Raw genomic sequence first — 25,178 nt, 5'->3', positions numbered from 1 at the left:
CTTCCAGTCTCCAGTTGAAATCAGGAATTTATTAGGCAAATAAAACAGCCCCTATAAAGGGTAAACAACACATATTATGATAGTCAAACTTTACAATTACAGCTATATCATGCATGGAATGATTTCAATCATTCTCATCATTATGCCATAAATATAAATTCCATATATCATTAGCTCAATGTTCTGATTTCATTCAATAATTCACGTTTAACAGCAAGTTCAGTTCGACTTAGCATTAGAAGTAGTAGAAGAAGAAGGAGAAAAAGAAGAAGGAGAAGGAGAAGAATAATCATAATAAATCGAAAAGGAAAAGGTTTCACTCACCAGTCTGTCGATCAACGGCGTAAATCCGTACTGAGGTGTGGGGGGGGGGGGGGATGGTCACCATCACCACGATTACAAGCCCATAACCGGACCGGGGGGGGGGGAAGAAGCTTGGTGCCCCCCCCCCCCCACACACACACACACACACTTTACAGGGACCGGATGTTCCACTCTTTTGCATGAAATATAAAGTGGGAGGAAAGTGGCAGCAAAAATATGAAGACTTTTTGTTCTTGTTGCTTTTTTTTTTGTGCTTGTCAGATGACTTTCGGCGGAAAGTCAGACCTTAAAAGTATGAAGACACTTTTTTGTTTTTTAAATATCTGTGAGAGGGAGCGGAGCGACCGAACGGGGGGAGGGTGTGTAGGGGGGTATCCCTCTCCCACACGAGGAAGATTTTGCATTTTCAGACCTGAAATTCAGCGATCTGGTGCACACTTCTGGTGAAAAGTTTATTTTCTTTTCTTAGAAGAAAAATAAGAAAATGAAATATTCACAATATATTATTGAAAGACTAAATCGTGGTATTTCAGCTCTTGCTCCGCCTGTGCGACATCACTGTGAAGGCCTACTAAATAATGGGGCCTATTACCGGCGTAGACAGGATTTGACCTATAGGAGGAGCGGTTATGACTGTGAGGGAGCGAAGCAAACGGGGGGGGGGGTATAAATCTTTTTGTATTGAAAATTTTGACATTTTACAGTCCAAAAACTGCCGTTTGTAGCTATATTTTCGCTTTGGAAATTAAGGGGGGCACACCGGGTGCAACTGCTGTCAACCACTGGCAGCATCATCAGGAGAATGGCCGCTATTTGATAGCGATTAAATGCGAGCGAGCTTGAAAATTTGACATTCTACAGTCTAAAAACTGCCGTTTGTCGCTATACTTTTTCGCTTTGGAAATTATGGGGGCCGCGCCGGGCGCAACTGCTGTCAATCACTGGCAGCAACATCAGGAGAATGGCATAGCGGTCAAATGCGAGCGAGTGGAGCGAGCGAGCTTGAAAGTTTTGACATTTTACAGTCCAAAGATTGCCGTTTGTGGCTGTATTTTTTCGCTTTGGAAATTAAGGGGGACACCCGCGGGCAAAACAGCCGGCAATTACTGGCAGCAACATCAGGAGAATAGAATAACGAATAAATGCGAGCGAGCGAAGCGAGTGAGCTTGAAAATTTTGATATTTTACAGTCCCAAAAACTGTCCTTTGTGGCTGTATTTTTTCGCTTGGGAAATAAAGGGGGCGCACCGGGCGAAAACTGCTGGCAATTACTGGCAGCAACATCAGGAGAATGCCATAATGATTAAATGCGAGCGAGCGAAGCGAGAGAGCTTCAAAATTTTCACATTTTACAGTAAAAAAACTACTGTTCGTAGTTATATTTTTCGCTTTGGAAATTAAGGGGGACCACACCGGGCGCAACTGCTGTCAATCACTGGCAGCAACATCAGGAGAATGGCATAGCGATTAAATGCGAGCGAGCTTGAAAATTCTGACATTTTAGAGTCTAAAAACTGCCGTTTGTAGCTATACTTTTTCGCTTTGAAAATTAAGGGGAGCCGCACCGGGCGCATCTGCTGGCAATCACTGGCAGCAATATCAGGAGAATGGCATAGCGGTTAATGCGAGCGAGCGGAGCGAGCGACCTTGAAAATTTTGACATTTTACAGTCCAAAGACTGCCGTTTGTGGCTGTATTATTTCACTTTGGAAATAAAGGGGAGCGCACCGGGGGAAAACTGCTGGCAATTACTGGCAGCAACATCAGGAGAATGGCATAATGATTAAATGCGAGCGAGCGAAGCGAGCGAGCTTCAAAATTTTCACATTTTACAGTCCCAAACTACCGTTCGTAGCTATATTTTTCGCTTTGGAAATTAAGGGGGGTGCACCGGGCGCAACTGCTGTCAATCACTGGCAGCAACTGGCGCCTCTGCATATGAGGGTGCTTTTGTTAAGTGAAAGATCTGCTGCACACTCTTTGATGAATTAGGGATATATACGTCAATGTCAAAAGTGTACAAAGTTTATTGAAAGGGATCCTGTATAGCGGAGCTTTTGCATGCTTATGATTGCAATACAACGATCTGGTGCATAGTTCTGGGGATATTTGGACAATTTTCCATTAAGAAAGTTCGAGATTTGTCCTCATCTCGGGAATTGCTTGGGGGATAAATGATTTGTCTGCCTAAACACTTCCAAAGGGGCGGGGCAAATGCTCTTTGCCCCCCCCCCCCCCCCCGAGATAGATTTGACGCCCCTGATCTTCCCTGGGAATGCCCATAGACGTGTCCTGACTGAGTAATCAGTCACTGTCGTTTCTCAGGAATGATTCAGGAAATGGAGGGGGTTCAATTATGACGATATAGTTTTTGGTATTGTTTGTTTGTTTGTTTGTTTGTTTGTTTGTTTGTTTGTTTTCATACATATTTTGCAGATGGTCCCCAGTTACTCGCGTCATAGCATGTTTACATGTAGGCCTATACTATTTGACGTTGTCAACGTCTGAGCCATACCTTACAGTGACTGTATGTCGATGTTACTTTCTTCGCGAGCGAGCGAAGCGAGCGAGCGCTTGAGAAAATTATGTATACATTTTCCTACAAGATAGAATACTGTTCAGCTATGTTACCTGTCTGAAGGCCGGCGTACAAACGTCATGCAATAATTATGTCAAAATTGTTACAATCACATTTCTGCTTCCTCCATTTATTCCTCAAAATTCAGGGGGGGGGGGATGATTGTACAGGCCATCCCCCCCTCCTCCATTTCAGGGGGGGGGATATATCCCCCCCATCCCCCCCCCCCCCCCGGGATTTACGCCCATGCTGTCGATACATGTACTATGTTATGATTACTTTAAACTCCAGTATTCTCCCGCCGCTATGTACGTGTACGTAGTGATGAAAATTTGAACCAAATCGCTTGTCGGGAAGCGTAATTGCAGATGTCGACTTTCATGTCGTCGCTAGAAATGATTTGCTCTAAACATGAGTGATCGCGGCGTACCTGCCTAGCCTGCGCGCGCACAGACTAAAGTTAGGCATGTAATATCATGAGACAAATCTTTCAAGTACTCGGGAGCAAAAAAATCAAAGTACAAATTATTTGTGGCAAATTGAATGAAAAATATAGTTCCTAAATCACACAAACCGCCAAAATCATTGCATTTTGAGTTTTATTTCCCGCGTAAATTCCCCGTTCGCACAGTATTAGTCGGCTAACATCAGTTCGAACGTTAGATTGTGCAGGTCGCGTTCGCCACGATCCCTCGCGAAGAGTGAGTTTGTTTTTAGTGACGACAAAAGTTGGTGTCGATATTGATATTTCCCGATAACCAATTATGTTCAAATATTAGTGAGTATTTTGAAATAAGGTATGAAGTATATCCTGTAATTTTGTTGAATTTGAGATATCTACATGGATAGGACAGTACATAAGCGCCGCCTGCTATAACTACTTGGGCCTACAAGCGTCGTCTGCTACTCGGTACGAATTAACGCACGCGTATGCAAGCGCTTGTAATCAGTATGTTAGTCCTTGTGCACCTGATACGCCGCGACATTTAGACTCGTCAGCTCATTAGCATAAATAGCACCAATAAAGGCTCATTTTCAATTTGAAATTACGGACTAAATTGCGATGAATTCCCGCTTTTATTTGTACAGCTTGGTCTTTTGGAATTAGAAGAACAACATATCAAAAAATTAAATACCGGTGCAGTCTTCTTTTAACCCCCAAATGACATTAAGGGTGACTTGATGAGACAAAGTTGATCTGAGATTACAAAAATAACTGAAGAATCGGCTTAATTTGACCTTGAAAAGCTCTTAAACTGATTTGTTAATGATAGTAAGCGTTTTAGTTTGTTTTTTTAACTGCTATTTACCTTTAAACCAATATGGTGGCCATATTGGATTTTTTGACAATATGACCGCCCCAGAGGGCGCCCTTCTCGGCGCCCATCAAAAATCGAAATAGTATGGTTTTGGCTACATGCAGTGGCGGACACTGGCGTAGCCAGGGGGGGGGGGGGGGCGATGGGGGCGGTCGCCCCCCCCCCCCCTAAGATTTGGACCGGGGATTTGGGAGGCGGAAAAAAAAATGCGTGTATACTGTATGCATGCACATGAAGCGGGTCTCCTTTGCAACCTTTCATCAAATGAGATCATATTTTTTGAATATTTCACTCAAAGTGTGCACCAGATCGTTGAATTTCAATTCAAAATATGCAAAATCTCTCGTGCTTGGGAGGGGGTAACCCCCCTCTCAAACCCTCCCCCTCTCAGCCTCTTTCCCTAGCTTAGTACACTTTTTAGATTTACAAAAAATTATGAATAATTCTGAGTGCACAAGACTTATCACTTTATATTCCGAAAACTCAAAGTTCCCTCATGTACAAGGGGAATTTCCCCTTTTAATCGACCCTTTCCTCTCTCAGTCCCCCCCCCCCCCATCATTTTTTTTTTATGATTTCCCAAATATTTCATCAAATATGCGTATACGAGATATCTCAATTTCAGCCTTAAAAAGGCAAAAGCTCCATCGTACGGGAAGGGTGGAGATAACACTCGCCCACGCCTTCTCCCTGCTCGCCCCCCCCCCCCCCCATGCATAGAAGTAGACTGTGGCTACACTTTGAACATAAACAGTTTTCCAAATATGACACAAAATGTGTGCACCAAAACGTTTAACTGCAATCAGAAAATCATACAGAATCTCTTTCCATAGACTTGCTACACTTCTCTTCTGATTGACAAATTTCCAGATATTCCAACAAAAGTGAGCGCCAGCTTGTTGAATTTCAGTTCTAAAAGCTTAAAACTGAAAAAAAAGGCTCCCTTGAATATGGGAGAGGTATCATGCCACCCTTCCATTGCTTAATTGTTACCCACTATAGACTTAGTACATTTTTGGGAATGACAATTTCCGAATTTTCCACAAAAAAGTGTGCTCCAGATCGCTTTATTTCAATTCTTCGGTGAAAAAGTATTGCACCAAAAATTTGCACCTGATCACTGAATTTCAGATCTGAAAATGCAAAATCACCTTCGTGTGGGAGGGGATATGCCCCTATCTACACCCTCGTCTTCATGCTTTCTCTTGATTGCTGAACAGACAGCGTTCATGATATTCAGTGTAAGAATTAATACAAGAAGGTTATCTAAATGACACCATTTTATAGGCAAATTGTTCAATAATAATCTACACTAAAATAATACTGCAACCTTAAACAAGTGGGACTGTTTCAACTCGTTATAACACGCAAAAACATGCATCAAATTGCACCATTTGCAACATCAAAATACAAAAAGTTCTCACCGTGGGAGGGGGGACACCCCCCTCCCACACCCTCCCCTCCCCCCTCGCTCGCTCCGCTCGCTCGGGTTCAGTCTCGTTCATGATATTCAGTGAAAAGAATTAATACAAGAAGTGTGTGATAAATATTGTTCAATAATAATCTACACTATTATTATACTGCAGCCTTAAACATGTGGGATTGTTTCAACTCCTTAAAACACGCAAAAACATGCATCAAATTGCACCATTTGCAACATCATAATGCAAAAAGTTCTCACCGTGGGAGAGGGGACGCCCCCCTCCAACACCCTCCCCTCCCCCCTCGCTCGCTCCGCTCGCTCGGGTTCAGTCTCGTTCATGATATTCAGTGAAAAGAATTAATACAAGAAGTGTATTTAAATTATACCATTTTATAGGCAAATTGTTCGATAATAATCTACACTAAAATATACTGCAACCTATAATAATAATCTACACTAAAATATACTGCAACCTTAAACAGGTGGGACTGTTTCAACTCGTTAAAACACGCAAAAACATGCATCAAATTGCACCATTTGCAACATCAAAATGCAAAAAGTTCTCACCGTGGGAGAGGGGACGCCCCCCTCCCACACCCTCCCCTCCCCCGTCGCTCGCTCCGCTCGCTCGGGTTCAGTCTCGTTCATGATATTCAGTGAAAAGAATTAATACAAGAAGTGTATTTAAATTATACCATTTTATAGGCAAATTGTTCGATAATAATCTACACTAAAATATACTGCAACCTTAAACAAGTGGGACTGTTTCAACTCGTTAAAACACGCAAAAACATGCATCAAATTGCACCATTTGCAACATCAAAATGCAAAAAGTTCTCACCGTGGGAGGGGGGACACCCCCCTCCCACACCCTCCCTTCACCCCTCGCTCGCTCCGCTCGCTCGGGTTCAGTCTCGTTCATGATATTCAGTGAAAAGAATTAATACAAGAAGTGTATTATAAATATTGCTCAATAATAATCTACACTAAAATCTACTGCAGCCTTAAACATGTGGGATTGTTTCAACTCCTTAAAACACGCAAAAACATGCCTCAAATTGCACCATTTGCAACATCATAATGCAAAAAGTTCTCACCGTGGGAGACGCCCCCCTCCCACACCCTCCCCTCCCCCCTCGCTCGCTCCGCTCGCTCGGGTTCAGTCTCGTTCATGATATTCAGTGAAAAGAATTAATACAAGAAGTGTATTTAAATTATATTTATAGGCAAATTGTTCGATAATAATCTACACTAAAGTATACTGCAACCTATAATAATAATCTACACTAAAATATACTGCAACCTTAAACAAGTGGGACTGCTTCAACTCGTTAAAACACGCAAAAACATGCATCAAATTGCACCATTTGCAACATCAAAATACAAAAAGTTCTCACCGTGGGAGGGGGGACACCCCCCTCCCACACCCTCCCCTCCCCCCTCGCTCGCTCCGCTCGCTCGGGTTCAGTCTCGTTCATGATATTCAGTGAAAAGAATTAATACAAGAAGTGTGTGATAAATATTGTTCAATAATAATCTACACTATTATTATACTGCAGCCTTAAACATGTGGGATTGTTTCAACTCCTTAAAACACGCAAAAACATGCATCAAATTGCACCATTTGCAACATCATAATGCAAAAAGTTCTCACCGTGGGAGAGGGGACGCCCCCCTCCAACACCCTCCCCTCCCCCCTCGCTCGCTCCGCTCGCTCGGGTTCAGTCTCGTTCATGATATTCAGTGAAAAGAATTAATACAAGAAGTGTATTTAAATTATATTCATAGGCAAATTGTTCGATAATAATCTACACTAAAATATACTGCAACCTTAAACAAGTGGGACTGTTTCAACTCGTTAAAACACGCAAAAACATGCATCAAATTGCACCATTTGCAACATCAAAATGCAAAAAGTTCTCACCGTGGGAGGCGGGACACCCCCCTCCCACACCCTCCCCTCCCCCATCACTCGCTCCGCTCGCTCGGGTTCAGTCTTGTTCATGATATTCAGTGAAAAGAATTAATACAAGAATTGTATTTAAATTATACCATTTTATAGGCAAATTGTTCGATAATAATCTACACTACAATATACTGCAACCTTAAACAAGTGGGACTGTTTCAACTCGTTAAAACACGCAAAAACATGCATCAAATTGCACCATTTGCAACATCATAATGCAAAAAGTTCTCACCGTGGGAGAGGGGACGCCCCCCTCCCACACCCTCCCCTCCCCCCTCGCTCGCTCTGCTCGCTCGGGTTCAGTCTCGTTCATGATATTCAGTGAAAAGAATTAATACAAGAAGTGTATTTAAATTATACCATTTTATAGGCAAATTGTTCGATAATAATCTACACTAAAATATACTGCAACCTATAATAATAATCTACACTAAAATATACTGCAACCTTAAACAAGTGGGACTGTTTCAACTCGTTAAAACACGCAAAAACATGCATCAAATTGCACCACTTGCAATATCAAAATGCAAAAAGTTCTCACCGTGGGAAAGGGGACGCCCCCCTCCCACACCCTCCCCTCCCCCGTCGCTCGCTCCGCTCGCTCGGGTTCAGTCTCGTTCATGATATTCAGTGAAAAGAATTAATACAAGAAGTGTATTTAAATTATACCATTTTATAGGCAAATTGTTCGATAATAATCTACACTACAATATACTGCAACCTTAAACAAGTGGGACTGTTTCAACTCGTTAAAACACGCAAAAACATGCATCAAATTGCACCATTTGCAACATCAAAATGCAAAAAGTTCTCACCGTGGGAGGGGGGAAAACCCCCCTCCCACACCCTCCCTTCACCCCTCGCTCGCTCCGCTCGCTCGGGTTCAGTCTCGTTCATGATATTCAGTGAAAAGAATTAATACAAGAAGTGTATTATAAATATTGCTCAATAATAATCTACACTAAAATATACTGCAGCCTTAAACATGTGGGATTGTTTCAACTCCTTAAAACACGCAAAAACATGCCTCAAATTGCACCATTTGCAACATCATATTGCAAAAAGTTCTCACCGTGGGAGACGCCCCCCTCCCACACCCTCCCCTCCCCCCTCGCTCGCTCCGCTCGCTCGGGTTCAGTCTCGTTGAATTGAATTGAATTGATTAACTGAAACTGCACTGGTCTTGCACTCGAGACACAGTGAACAGTTCCAGCACGTTTATTTTCATATTTCACTTGACATCAAAATACATCCAAAAAAAGAATACAAACCAAGTAAGATACAAAATATGTCATACGTCGGGACATGAACAGAAAAAAGTGTGTCAGCATACACAATGTACATAAGACTATTCTCTATAACTTGTGAAATATGATGGAACCGCAAAAGCAAAGCTTGTAAACGCAGGTTCCATGAAAAAATACCGGTGTAAATTTTCTATGCAATCAATGGAGATAGGACACAAAGTAATAATGACGAAACGATTATGAAAGCTAAAATATCAAAGTACAAGGGGAAAAAGAAATAAGAGAATAAAAAGAAAAAGTGAAAAAACAAAACAAAAAACAAGAACCCAAAGAATAAAAACTAAATGAAAATATGGCATATATAATTAGGTACACAAGTATATACGTGCACATTATCTATAATCAACTTCATAATGAGTTCAAAATGTTAATACAAATACGGGTGCAGTGATTATATAACGGGAGCATAAACCAGAAATAAACATTGAACGAGGATACTGCGCATATAACATATTGAAATATTCTAATCAGACTGATTATATTCATTTATTAACATTAATTTCAATTTTTGTTTAAATGTAAACATACTAGAACAATTGATTAAATCGGCGGGAAGATCATTCCAGAATTTAGGTCCGGTAAAAACAATTGTTTTTTGAGCAAGGAGTGTGCGAGTACGTGGAAGGTGAAATGATTCTCTTTGTCTTGTGGGGTAAGCATGGACGATATAGTTTTTCTGAAACATATGAGTAAATACGTCAGGCAAGCCGTTTGCTGATAACTGAAACATAAATGTGCCTAAGTTGTATAAAAACAAGTCAGCAACCTTAAGGAGTCTGTTTTCAAAGAAGAAATAATTCGTGTGACAATAATAATCGGCTAGATTTATTGAACGAATAGCCCGTTTTTGTAGTTTGAAAATTTTATCAATGTATAATTTGGCACAGTTTCCCCAGGCAAGTATTCCGTAACAGAGGTAGGGTAAAATGAGCGTTGAATATAAGTTTTTCAAAATATACTTTGGGAAAAAATGTTTTAGCTTATTTAAAATCCCAGTATTTCTCGAAAGCATTTTAGATAAATAATTCATGTGATATTTCCATGTTAATTCATGGTCAATATAAAGACCTAAAAATTTAAACGATTCAACTTGAATCAAACTATTATTATTCATTTTTATATCGCCAGGCAAATGGGTCACAGAATTACTAAATAACATATAAACAGTTTTGTTTATATTAAGAGACAACTTGTTAGCTTGGATCCACATTTGAACCGACTTTAATTCTCTGTTCACTACATCTAAAAGGGTTGTTGGGTTTCGATGGGAAAAAAAGATATTAGAATCATCGGCAAAAAGAAGAAAAGATAAAACATTAGATGAATTTTTGAAATCGTTTATATAAAGAATAAACAAAAGTGGGCCTAAAAGGGATCCTTGAGGGACCCCACAAGATAGTGTTTTTAAGTTGGAACTGAAGCCGTTGATATTTACAAACTGTTTCCTGTTAGTTAGGTAGCTCCTGAACCAGTCCAAGGCCTTTCCACGTATCCCATAGTGCGAGAGTTTGTATAGCAAAATACCGTGATCGATAGTGTCAAAGGCCTTGGACAGGTCCAGGAATATACCAACAGTATGTGACGAGTCGTCAATAGCGTGGGCTACTTTATCGATAAAAGCAAGCACAGCATGAGTAGTAGAGTGTTTTTTCCTAAATCCAAATTGAGACTCACAAAAAATATTGCATTCGTTTAGGAACTTAATTACACGAGAATATATCAACTGTTCAAGAATCTTAGACATCGCCGTCAGAAGAGAAATTGGACGATAATTACTTACATCTTGCTTGTTACCTTTTTTATAAATCGGAACAACTTTAGCAATTTTCATTTGACTAGGCACTACGCCAGTAACAAGGGACAGATTAAATATATATGTTAAAGGAGACAATATTGCCGATATAATATTTTTCAGTAAAAAATTTGTAATACCATCATGTCCAGCACTCATTTTTGCTTTCAACTTCAGAACTACATCCCTCACCTCGTATTCTTGGATGGGAGTAAAAAACACAGATTGAGGATTTGGATCAGTTAGAAAATAATGAAATTCTTTATCTGTTACTGGGATATTACTAGCAAGACTGGGGCCTAAATCAACAAAAAAATCATTAAACGCATTAGCAACATGTACCGGATTTTGGATCGAGATACCATGCTGAGATATTTCCTTCACTTGTTCCGATTTATCTTTAACTCTGAGAACTTCATTAATCACCTTCCACGTACTCTTGGTATCATTTTTGTAAAGGTCAAACTGCCTCGTGAAATACCTCCTCTTAGCAAATCTCAAAGTTGTTGTAAGAATATTACGATAACATGCATATTTACCTTTCGTATTTTCATTCGGATTCCTCTTATATTTACAAAATAAATTATTCTTATGATTGATAGACTTAAGGAGGGATTTGGTGATCCAAGGCATTCTTGGTGTTTTTTTATAGGTAGAACGGGTGGATTGTCGTAAAGGAATAATTTCATCATAAAGCCTAGAAAATTTATCCAGAAAAGTATGAAATGCAGTTTCTGCATCATTATCAATACCAAAAACTTCTTCCCAGTTAGCAGTCAACAATCTCTCCCTGAGTCTATCAATGTTGCTCTCAGAAAAATCACGAAAAGTAAATCTTTGAGTCTTAAGACAACAGCTTTTCACAAGAGGAACCTTGGCGTATATCGGGAAATGATCAGATATATCAGATACTATAACACCAGATGATACAAACGAAATATCGTTAGAAAAAATATTGTCTATCAAGGTGGATGATGTATCAGTCACACGGGTAGGTTTTCTAATTAACGGTATAAGATATTTGGATAACATCAGGTCTAAAAATTCTTGGCAGTGGACATTTTCATTGTAATGAAGCAAATTCAAATTAAAGTCCCCCATGATAAAAATATTCTTTTGGTGTAGGGAAGGCGTTAGCAACAAATCAGAAAACGTTTCAAAAAAGTCCCGGAAATTGGAAGAAGGCGGCTTATAAACTTCACCAACTACAATATTCTTTTGTTTTGATATTTCAATTTCAATAAAAATACATTCCAAACTATCACACATTATATTTAAATCCTTCAATGTTTTAACTTCCAAATTGTTTGTAACAAAAAAACCTACACCACCCCCTCTCCTGTCAAGCCTATTATTCGAATGAAAAGTATACCCTGGAATAGAATAAAATGAAGACGGCAAGTTGCTTATCCAAGTCTCTGATACACCAATAACAGAACAATCAGATTTCACTTGATTTAAAAATGTTCCCAGCTGATCAATCTTTTTATTAAGACTTCTGATATTATAATGCAAAAGAAGAAGTTCACTCAAAGGAGTCTTTTGCATTTGTTCAATCATTTCATTCACGGAATAATAATTAGTGGTAATGTTGTAAGCTAACCGATCATTGGGATCAAAATCAAATCGCAGCTCAGGTGTGGCCGTGTAAAGGGACGGTAAAAATACAGGGTTGTCAGTACAATCAGGGAGGTGAGTCACCTCCCTGGTACAATCTGAAGTCTTGGTCACAAATAGGGAGTTTGTATTCACCTCATTAGCCATTGTGAATTAGATTACAACTAGTGGGGGAGAAAAGGTTGACAATAAAGAAACTATCACTTTCAAGCCGGACGGGGACACAAACTAGACGTGGTTCCCAAACGTGTGACATACAAAAATAACACCTGTTGGGAGGTTTCAATATACATCGCGTAACATATTGACTTTGGAAATACGAGAAAAGCATGACATTACTGTTAAACAAAGAGACAACTTGACATACTTTGCCAGAAACGGAAACACCGTGTAAATAACAATTGGGAGATTTCGTTACCAAGTAGCATATAAACATTTCAAAAGGAAGCAGAAAATACCTAACATTGTCATTATGGAAAGAGACATTTAAGACAAGCTGGTGTGAAACGCAAACAGCGAGGAATACCAGTTGGTAAATTTCGATGCCAAGCAACATACTGACGCCAAGGATGCAAATTGCCGTTACGAAAACGGGTGAGTCATGTGTGAAGTCACACAAATGCATGTATAAGAGGAATCTTTTCGAGAAGAAATACAAGGAATGCTTCTGGAGCGTGGTACACAATAATGTTTTTCCAGTAAACCAGGTGAGAGACAAAAGGTTTCTTAATTCTATCAATAATACAAGTGGGCTATTAGAGTATTCACGTACAGCAATTATATTGTGTGAACGGAAACTGCTGAAGAGTTTTCCACAAGAAAGACATACGGTACAAACGAAATTCTGCGGGAAAAATCCCGGAAACAAAAAGACAAGACAAAAACAAAAGAAAAAATATACATATATATCAAAAACGAAACAAGGACCGAAATTAAAATCACGAGGAGTGAAGTAAAAAAGGGAACTAGACAAAAATCTCGTCATAGAGAAGACACGGTTGTCTGCTCGCAGCCACCACTTTCGGGCTAACTATAAATCAATGAACAAAATGTGGACTACAGTGAAAAGTTCAGCACTATTGGCCTACATAATCATACACAGAACTAACATTATGATTAGTAATGGCAATGCCCATAAAACGACTTCAATGAAGTGTTTTTTTTTTTCTTTTAACAAGCAACTAAAGCATCATCTTTTGGCTTATACACTGATGGAAAGCAACGTCAATTAGGCACATCATTACGAAAATGGTATATAGTGGTTTCAGAGAAACTGTACAAATAAACATGCTGAGCAAGCATACAAACAAGAGCAATGCAAAAAACACTTAACGTTAATCACTGTTAACGTTTATCTCAGTAAAGCGTTAAATATGTAGAAAAAAAAACCTGTCTTTGTTGGCAATGAAAACGACTATCACCGTTGAGCAGTAAAACACATTACCGCTTAGCATTGACAAACATTGATTGTATACATAAGAAGCTATCTGTATTGAAATCTATTATACATGACAAGACGAGATTTTATGACGAAAGTGCTTCATTGTAGAAACCAAAATGCATGAAACAAAGCTGACTCATTCTAGTCACTGTAGTCATTCCATTTGCTAGTATTTTTTTCTTTCCATTTCAAAATTACCTTCGTTCCCAGAACAGCAATCTTGGTCGACACTCCTTTCTCTTTCCTCAGTCTGTAGGCAGTTTTAGCTAGCTGTCCTCTGGTGATTTTCATGGCCGGTGGCAAATCAGTGCGGACCGTGATTCTTTTCCGTTGAAGGGGAGGTGGGGAGGGAGTCGCGTCAGGAGCTTGAGAAGCGAGGTCGGGCCGGCGTTGACGATCCTCAAAGGCCGCTAGGATCCTGTTTCTGTCCCGCATGTGAACAAACTTAGCGATAATGGGGTTTGGTTGGGGTGGGCGATTCTGCTCAGCCTGGTCATCGGCAACCTGGCGGCGCGGCAATCAGTGAGCGTTCACCAAGGCGATGTTACTGGCGTCGTCGATTTCGAGGCCGAGATAGGCGAAGGTATCCGATAGAACTTGGTAGATGTTTTCACCCCGTTTCTCCTCTACGCCGTAGAACAAAAGGTTAGAGCGCCGGTTGTACAATTCCATGGTCATGAGCTTTTCCTTCAGATCCGCAACTTCGGCCGCCATTTTGCTTTCAATCTCAGGCAGTTGTTTGCGCTCTATTTCAATAATTTTGTCGGAATTCATTGTCACGGAAGCTTCTATTTCCGACATTTTCCCTCTGAGTAAGGTAACCTCACTGGTGAGGGTGTCGAGCTTAGAGCTGAGATTAGCAGATGATTCTGTAATGCTGCGTTGAATATCGGCAAGCGTGGGCTTGCCGGCTTGCGTTGAATATCGGCAAGCGTTCATGATATTCAGTGAAAAGAATTAATACAAGAAGTGTATTTAAATTATATTTATAGGCAAATTGTTCGATAATAATCTACACTAAAATATACTGCAACCTATAATAATAATCTACACTAAAATATACTGCAACCTTAAACAAGTGGGACTGCTTCAACTCGTTAAAACACGCAAAAACATGCATCAAATTGCACCATTTACAACATCAAAATGCAAAAAGTTCTCACCGTGGGAGGTTGGATACCCCCCTCCCACACCCTCCCCTCCCCCATCGCTCGCTCCGCTCGCTCGGGTTCAGTCTTATTCATGATATTCAGTGAAAAGAATTAATACAAGAAGTGTATTTAAATTATACCATTTTATAGGCAAATTGTTCAATAATAATCTACATCAAAATATACTGCGATCTTAAACAAGTGGGACCGTTTCGAGTCGATAAAACGCGCAAAAACATGCATCAAATTGCACAATTTGCAACATCATAATGCAAAAAGTTCTCACCGTGGGAGACGCCCCCCTCCCACACCCTCCCCTCCCCCCTCGCTCGCTCCGCTCGCTCGGGTTCAGTCTCGTTCATGATATTCAGTGAAAAGAATTAATACAAGAAGTGTATTTAAATTATATTCATAGGCAAATTGTTCGATAATAATCTACACTAAAATATACTGCAACCTTAAACAAGTGGGACTGTTTCAACTCGTTAAAACACGCAAAAACATGCATCAAATTGCACCATTTACAACATCAAAATGCAAAAAGTTCTCACCGTGGGAGGGGGGATACCCCCCTCCCACACCCTCCCCTCCCCCATCGCTCGCTCCGCTCGCTCGGGTTCAGTCTTGTTCATGATATTCAGTGAAAAGAATTAATACAAGAAGTGTATTTAAATTATACCATTTTATAGGCAAATTGTTCAATAATAATCTACATCAAAATATACTGCGATCTTAAACAAGTGGGACTGTTTCACGTCGATAAAACGCGCAAAAACATGCATCAAATTGCACCATTTGCAACATCATAATGCAAAAAAGTCTCACCGTGGGAGACGCCCCCCTCCCACACCCTCCCCTCCCCCCTCGCTCGCTCCGCTCGCTCGGGTTCAGTCTCGTTCATGATATTCAGTGACAAGAATTAATACAAGAAGTGTATTTAAATTATACGATTTTATAGGCAAATTGTTCGATAATAATCTACACTAAAATATACTGCAACCTTAAACAAGTGGGACTGCTTCAACTCGTTAAAACACGCAAAAACATGCATCAAATTGCACCATTTACAACATCAAAATGCAAAAAGTTCTCACCGTGGGAGGGGGGATACCCCCCTCCCACACCCTCCCCTCCCCCATCACTCGCTCCGCTCGCTCGGGTTCAGTCTTGTTCATGATATTCAGTGAAAAGAATTAATACAAGAATTGTATTTAAATTATACCATTTTATAGGCAAATTGTTCGATAATAATCTACACTAAAATATACTGCAACCATAAACAAGTGGAACTGTTTCAACTTGTTAAAACACGCAAAAACATGCATCAAATTGCACCATTTGCAACATCAAAATGCAAAAAGTTCTCACCGTGGGAGGGGGGACACCCCCCTCCCACACCCTCCCCCCCTAGCTCGCTCCGCTCACTCGGGCTCGGTCGCTTCGCTCCCTCGCAGACTAACCGCCCCCCCCCCCCCCCGCCCTAAGATCAAATCCTGGCTACGCCGTTGGTGGCGGATCCAGAGGGGGCCGCAACCGGCGCGCGCCTCCCTCCCCCCCCCCTTATTTTTCGTTAGAAACAAAAGAACTAAAAAGAAAAATTGAAATGAAACCCGGATGTGGCACTAGAAATATCAGTTGTGTCCCCCCCCCCCCCTTTTACAGCATTCCTGGATCCGCCCCTGACATGTATGCCAAATTTGGTGCTTTCGGAAGAATTTTAACCAAAAAGTCCCTTGAGTCCTCCACTGTGAACAATCTCGTTCCTTATACAATTCTCTTTTCTTTTCAACTATATTGGAATAAAACACACCCATGCACATATCGGGGAGTCGATTTGGAAAGAGGGGTGGGGTGGTGGCGGGGGCGGTTTATCCATACCCCAATAATCCCTGAGATGCGCATAATTTTTTTTCTTTTTGCTTTGCTTTGCTTTTTCTTTTTTTTTTTTGAGAGAGAGAGAGACAGAAAACTGCCCAAAATTTTATACTCTGAAGTGTGCATCAGATTGCTGAAATTCAATTCTGAAAATGCAAAATCCCCCTTTTGTGAGAGGGGATATCTCCTTCCAAATGACTCCTACCCCCTGTTTGGTTCCTTCCATAGATGCAGCACACTTCGGGGATTGATGATTTCCTAACTCTATGAGTTACGAGATATTTTGATTTGAATTCTTAAGATGAAAAAGCTCTACCGTATGCATGGGTGTCCAACTCGGATGGCAACAGGCAGTTTAAATTTTGCCCCAAAGTATTTCCTGAGATGCTGTTTTTTGGGGGGGTTTTTTGATAGAAAATAAAATTGTCCGAATATTTCCCTACACAGTAGTGTTCACCAGATCGTTGAATTTCAATTCTTAAAATTAAAAAATTCGTTTGCATACTCCCTCCCCCCAACCTCTCCCATCAGGTCCCCTTCCATACACTTAGAAATTTTGAGATTAACCATTTTTGTTTTTACTATATATAAATTATTATGAAAAAGTATGCACCAGATCTATCATTTCAGTTCCAACAAATTCAAAGCTTTCCTCTTGTTGGAGGAGGTTATTCCCTCTTTCAATTTACCCTTCCCTTCTCGGTTTCTACCCATAGATGCAGTATACTCCTTTTATTGATAATTTCCCAAATATTCCGTTATCAGTAATGTGTATACAAGAGTTTTTATTTCCATTCTTAATGCAAAGGCTCCCTCGCATAAGAGGAGTTGGGGATTTTTTCTTTCATACTCTCCCCTCGCTATATCAGCCTCCCCTCCATGCATTGATCTGATGATTATGGCTACACTTTTAGGGTGGACATTATTTTTCCCCCAATCACTCCACCTAGAGTGGCACGAAATCATTGAATCGCAAACACAAAAATGCAAAAGCTCCATAATGTGGGAGGGGATACCCCCACAGTCCACCCACATCCTTCCCTCGATTGGTCTCCCTCCATAGATGGCTGACGTACGACATCTCTCTGATACAAATTTCGAGATATTCCTCCAAAAGTGCATGTGTACCAGATCACTGAATCTCAATTGTAAAAAATGCAAAAGCTCTCTCGAATGGGAGTGGAATACCATACCCTCTCCGACCCTGACCATGCTGGGTTCCCTTTCATATAGACTTTGGGGATCGATCATTTTCCGAATTTTCCATCAAAAGTATGCATCGATTCTAAAAATTGAAAAAAAAAAAAAAAACTTCGTCTGGAGGGGGATGCCCCCTCCAACACTCTGTCAACTCCCATAAGTGATGACGCATACGCTAAACACGAGCTCGTACCAAATCGCTAAATTTCAGGTCTAAAAATGCAAAATCCGACCCCCAACCACACCCTCCCCCTCCGCTTCGCTCCCTTGCACATATTTTCCAAGTTTCACCCCCCCCCCCCACGTGAAAACAGATTGACACCCCTATATTGCCATTGCTATTATGCACATATGCCCGATGTCAATAACCAAAGTTCTGTGGAATGAGTCGCCACTTTTTTTTTTCAACAGAACTATCGCAATATCAATATTATCTGGAGGTCTTTGGCCTTGTGTGTTTTTCACAGGTCAAAGGTACTAGTTGATAAATAGGGCCTACCAATGCTCTCTAGAACACCACCATGTTTACCATTAATCAATGATGGCAAACGTCAATATTCTGATACTTTAAGGTCATTGACCTCCCAAGGTCATCAGAGGTAAAAGATAGAAACCTGTCTGTGCTCTTTGGAATATATGAAGACAATTTCATTATTGCAAAACAGATATGCTAGTTCTGTACATGCTAACCATGTTTATCATTAAGTAATGACATCACAGATCAATATTATAATATTTTGAAATCATTGACCTCTAAAGGTCAACAGGGGTCAAAGGTAGAAACCTGTTTGTGCTCTTTGGAATGTGAAGACAATTTTATTGTAAAACAAATATTCATGTTTTGTACATCTTAACCATGTTCATCATTAACTAATGACATCACAGATCAATACTATGATATTTTGAGGTCATTGACCTCTAAAGGTCATCAGAGGTCAAAGGTAGAAACCTGTCAATGCCCTGTGGCACTACAAATTATTATACATATTTAGTGCATCGTAACCATATCTATCATTCACAAATGCCTCCAAACATCAATGTTCTGATATTTAAAGTTAATTGACCTGTGGAGGTCATCAGACATACCTCCCGTTCTCAAAATGAATCTTATGGTACGTACTAACACTGGTGAAAGTTTCATGCTTTAGTCAAATTTTGCACAATTCTCATGATTTTGAGGGATTGACCGCTCTACAATTATATATAATCATTTAAGTCAGGAAGGATAACAGTTTGCGTGTGATTTTGTCAAAAAATTTGTATATATACAGAATTCTACTATATAGAATTATACAGGTCACTTGGATGCCATGGTGCCACTTCATTTCATTTGCATCCATGGCTCTCACTGAAACCACCGTTACTTGAAAACAATCACCCAACTTTGTTATTGTTATTGTTATTGTTATTGTTATTGTTATTGTTATTGTTATTGTTATTGTTATTGTTATTGTTAATTTTCCATCTGGGAAGATGGCTGGATAGCCCAAATTCAGCTACGCTAAGCTGGTCTGCCATGCAATGGGGTCCAGTTGGATGTGAGGTAGACCACTTCACCGGGTTAAACACCCTGCTCTTTGCGATGAATGAATGAATCAACTAAAGAGGGCATATTTCATTGTAATTGACAAAATTATGACAGTTCTTTGTTGGTACTCTCTGAAAAATGATTATCCATAGATACAGTACATAATCAAGATTCCTTTATGAAACGGTTAGCAAAACAGCTGGTATAATGAATTACGCATTTTATTTTATCCCTTTGTTTGACAGCATTTCTATATACTTCCTTATTTTCTCAAACAATGTTATATTTAGGTGGATATTACGAATTCTATATTATCAGATATGATACTGATTAAGGTGGAAACAGGATTTTTTTTCTCTCTCTCTCTCATATGTTATATTATCTCAGCTACTATGAATGAAAGAATGGAATAGTGAGCAGGTTATTTGTGTTTATATATTCAGCTTGCCTGTCTTTAAAGACCCTGCCATTTATTGTAAAAATATACAAATTTATGTGTTGATTGTTTCCGAAAAAAGATTTTTTTATCATTTTAACAAATATATGATTATAATATGATGTGAAATGAAGAATTATGGATTATGCAATATAATATACATGTGCTGTAACCTAGACACATATTTTTTTCAACCATTCTCAATTATATCTCAACATATCACTTCTTAGTGAATTGCAACGTTAAAGACGAAGTTATTTATGTCTTTTTCTACCTCCGCAATACTCAACTATCTGCCCATGTTGTAAGTGTACCGTAATTTTATGTTATTTTCTTTTAATGTGTGTACAATGTATGTATTTCGTGATGTACGGTATTGTATGTGTAGGGCCTCTGATAATAACAGTGTTTAGCCACTGACAGAGTTACCCTACTGAAACAAAACAAATAAAGAAATAAAACATAAACAAATATATGGGACTCTATTGTATCTATAGTATCTCACACTTTTGAAGCATTTCTTAACCATTAATTATTTGGTTTTTCTAAGATTCCACCAGCAATTATAGTCCCAGGCAACAGGTACAGCGTTGTTTACCTGGATGAAACTGAACATTGTTATAGCTTGAATCTGTGACACATATTTTTTTTTCAGGAGTCTTTATCTAATATTATTTGAATTATTGTATAAATCAAAATGAGAAAGCAAATGTAAATACGGTCATCATTCATTTGAAAACAAATTTTACAAAACTCATGATACAACACTAAATTCTAAAGAATGAAACTGAACCCCAATTTCAAGTACATGTAGCATATTTTGAGCTTTTGAAAATTCATTCATCCCCCCCCCCCACCCTCTCTCTCTCTCTTTCTCTCCATATTATAAGCCTGGCTCCCATCTGACTGTCCCCGAGCTGATTGGTCAAGCAATGTTGAAAGGGCTGCCACACGAGTGCAACAGCCTGTGATGAAGGCTGCTATCAATTACTGCTTGTACAATTTGCGCATATATCTTAATTTTGCTAGTCTCTGCTGTACCTGCGTCCCTGCATGCGCGAAACAAGAGTATCGCAAGTTCGCGCAAACTATCTAAATAACTATACGGACATCGTAAACTGATGGGAGAGCTTTGATGGCCTAAACAGTCGGCCTAGTGACCATTTGTACATTCTATCACACTGGCAAATGTAATTACCTGCCAAGTGTGCAGAGAATTTTGCCCTGAATTTTCAGGAAGATTAAAAAATACCCCCCCCCCCCCCCATCCAAGCCCCTATGGGGCAACCCGTTATTCTGAAATACATTTACTAATGCATTAGAAAAGAGTATTTCTGGACTGTTAAGGTTTTTAATAATAATTTGTTTTTTATTTTCACCTTTCAATATTCATTTACCTATTTGAGATTCTCTGTTTGGGAGTTTCTGGGGTCCCCTGGGAGCCCTAGATGGATGGAACCATGGTGTCCATTTGCACAGTATATAAATCGTATAAAATCTAATTCATTGTACACTGTGCTGATAATGGCTGCCACGTTTGTTGAAAATCTGACCATGCATCTTCAAAAAGAAGACGAACACGTACTAAATGAGTGCCATTTGACCCCCGCCGGGAGTCGAGAAGACCGTTGGGGGCGCCACGGAAGACTTTGCAGCCAATTTCCTCCCTCCCTCCCTCTCCTCTGCCTTCCTTTGTGCCTCTCTCAATCTTAGGCCTGTCCAGTCTAGTATGTTGTCCTTCCATCTCTTCTTTGGTCTTCCTCTTGCCCTCTAGCTTACAGTACCTCTCACTGTGCCTTGTAAGATTGTTTTGGCCAGTCCTTATGATCTCACTGTGTGCCCATACCATTTGAGTTTGAGGGTGTGTTTTGTTTGTTCGTTTGTTTGTCTGTTTTTTTCACGGTTGACAGTCGGTTTTTAAAGGGCCCGATGGCTTGTTGGACTTGTTTTTTACCTCATCATTGGTAATGTGGTCTTTGTAGGAGATGCCAAGTAGTTTGCGATAGCATCTCATCCCTGGCCTGTCTCCTCCTTTCTAGATCCTTGTGATATGGTGCATGTCTCACATGCATACATGAATATGGAGAAGACAAGGGAGCTCATTAGTCTAATGTTTTACTTTATTGTGATGTTCCTATCACTCCAGTTGATCCTAAACTTTGTCAACACTGTAATGCTGTGCAATCTTCAACTTAGCAATTATTTCTGGCTTTGAACCTTGGTGTGTGACAATATTCCCCCAAGATATTTGAAGCTTTTCACCTTTTTCCAGCTTTTCACCTTCAAATTTGATGTCCAGATTGATGCCTTCGGTGAAGTTTGTCATTATATTTTGGTTTTGGTGGCCCTGATTTCCATTCCATAAGCATGCAGACTACTGCAGTCGAGGTCTTTCCAGGTGTTCAACCAGGCTAGCTAGTTCCTCCTCCTTTCCAGCTAAACCATCAATATCGTCAGCAAAATGTCAGTTTGTGACTATTCTGCCTCAAATCCTGACGGTTCCTTCATGTAAAGTTTACGTCAGTTTTGCTACGGATGACGTCATAAACTTAACGTATTACAGACGTAAAATTACTTAAGTCATTGTTCAATTTATTTGTGACGTCATGTTAACAGCGAATGAATGACGACTATCGTGCAGTGCGTCTGTCATGATCCTCTCAGTCATTGTCAGTAGGGAAGATATCGAAGAGGATGGGAGAGAGCAGACAGCCTTGTCTGACACCAACTGTAGTCCTGAACCAGTCTCTATGCACTGGTAGCCTTGTCATATATTGCCTTGGCAATGACTCTGGTCAGGTTGGCATTGATGTTGTAAAGCCTAATGGTGGCCCATAAGGCTGCATGAACAAACCCTGTCGAAGGCTTTCTTGAAGTCTACAAAGACATGGTAGAGGTCTTGGTGGTGTTGGAGGTACTTCTCGATTTTTTGTTCTGTAAGTGGTGCTGCGTGTAGCTCTAAAACCAGTGTGTTCTTTTGCAATGATAACCTCCGCTTGTGGCTTCTTAAGCAAAATTTTCAGCATGACCTTCGCTTGGGTGACAAATCAAGCTAATTGTGCGGATACGTAGGTGTAGGGTTGCAATAACGTCGTTATACCTAATAACCGGAGGACCAAACCCCCAAAACTCGCTTACTTTTCGAGTGAGTTCCACTCTCTCTACGAACTAAGTAGACCATGCTTATTTTCAAGTTTTAATTGTAACAAACAACATTCCACTGGTCTACCTCAAAAAAATTGTTGCGAAAGCCTCCAAATCCAAGACGGCGTCCAAGATGGCCGCCATATTTACTGAATTTGTTATTTGAAAGATAGAATTTGATAGAAACATTAAATTTCAACAAATTTGATGTCATATGAAAGAGAATAAAATTTTCTACAAGTTGATACCATTTTTGTGGGTTATTGTGATAACTGGATTGAGATTTTAAGGAAAAAACACTCATTTTTTGATATTTTTCTGAAAAAAGGAAAATTATGAAAATGCTTGATTCAGCATAAATCAGAGAAAGACTAAAGGATTATCTTGAAACGTTTCAAGAATTTTTTGAAAAATAATTTATATTTGGAGAAAATTAGGGGTCAGTTCCATTTTCGGTTCAGGAGTTATAATGTCTCAAACTTGAAAACTCACTATGTAAAAATGACCACTTTAATTGTGACAAGACCTTGTTGGTCATAAAAACGTCTGCGCACCAAGACTACTACACGCACCACTGGCACTGGCGCTTGTAGCAGTGCCAGTGGTGCGTGTAATAGTTTTGGCAAATTCACACTTTTTCTGTGACAAACAAGGGTTTGTGCCTGCAAACTAACTTTTCATTCCAAGTGGTAGCTCCGGTGACACTGATCGCTATTATTTCAAAGTAGATTGTTCTGAAGCAGATGAGATGAAGCAAAAATATTTTCAAATAGAGGTAGAAGCTTGAAACAACCTTGCTATAGAAAGTTTAAAACAAAATTTAGATCAATCACTCAAAAAATTCAAGATTGCAGGCCATCAAAGCTTACATAGTGTATTGCGCCAAAGTAAATGTATTCTTTCGATTTTGATACAATTTTGTCTGTTTTGCTATCTATCTATATGGTTTTATATATTCGGAACATTGTAATGCTATTTCAAACCGTTTTAGGTTTTTATGGAGACATTTTTCAGAATGCACCATGAATATTTCTCTAAAAATTCGAAAAAAAATTAAATTTAAAGATATTTATGAAAACCATGTGGAAATTAACATCTTTCCCACATAATTAATATTTGGAGAAAATAAGAGGCAAGTATTGTATTTGGTTCAGGAGTTATGATGTCTCAAACTTCAAATCTCATTTTGCAGAATATCATGTATTTACACGCATCTGTTCCCAAAGACTTCACAGAGGGTCAAATCCAAGATCGTGCTTACTTTTCGAGTTCCACTCTCTCTATAAACAAGACCATACATAATATTAAACATGCTAAGCAATGTTCCGTAAGTGCACCTCAGTAGATTTGATGCAAAAACCTCCAAAGTACAAATACGGTCCAATAGGGCCGCCATTTTTATCGAATTTAACATTTCAATTATAAAATTTGATAGAGACTTTGGATTGCAACAAATTTGATGTCATATGAAGGAGAGTTAAACTTCCTAAAAGTTAATACCACTTTAGCTGTGTATAGTGATAAATGTGGATGGGGGTTGTTTGCTTCTCTTTTTTTTTGGGGGGGGGGGGAGGAAATCCATATTTTTATATTGTTTTGAAATAAGGAAGAAATGCAAAAATGCATGATTTAGTATTTTAATATCAAAGAAGAACTGAAGGATTATTTTGAAACCTTGCGATTGAGATTGAGATTTACTGAGATTGAGACACAATTCATATTTATGGAATTATACAGGCAAGATCATACACTGTTGACAAGTTAACATCTCAAACTTGAAAAAAATTATATTTATGCATTATAAATTTTGCATACAATGTGTTTATATGGTCACATGTAATACTGTAATGGTCTAGTGACTTGCAAGTGCCTGCAAACTAACTTTTCATGCCAAGTGGTAGGTGACGCTGGTCGCTATTACTGTAGCATTTCATAGTAGATTGTTCTGAGGCAGATAAGATTAAACTGAAAGTATTTTCCACAAAGAGATAGGAGCTTGGAATTTGGCACAAACTTTGTCAATGTGTCATATTTGACGACAAAAATAGTATCCACACAAAATTCAAGATGGCGGTTG

Source organism: Diadema setosum, chromosome 17 (genome assembly GCF_964275005.1).
Source record: "Diadema setosum chromosome 17, eeDiaSeto1, whole genome shotgun sequence".
Taxonomy (NCBI): Eukaryota; Metazoa; Echinodermata; class Echinoidea; order Diadematoida; family Diadematidae; genus Diadema; species Diadema setosum.
The sequence above is the reverse complement of the archived record's forward strand: the minus strand, read 5'-3'. Positions refer to the sequence as shown.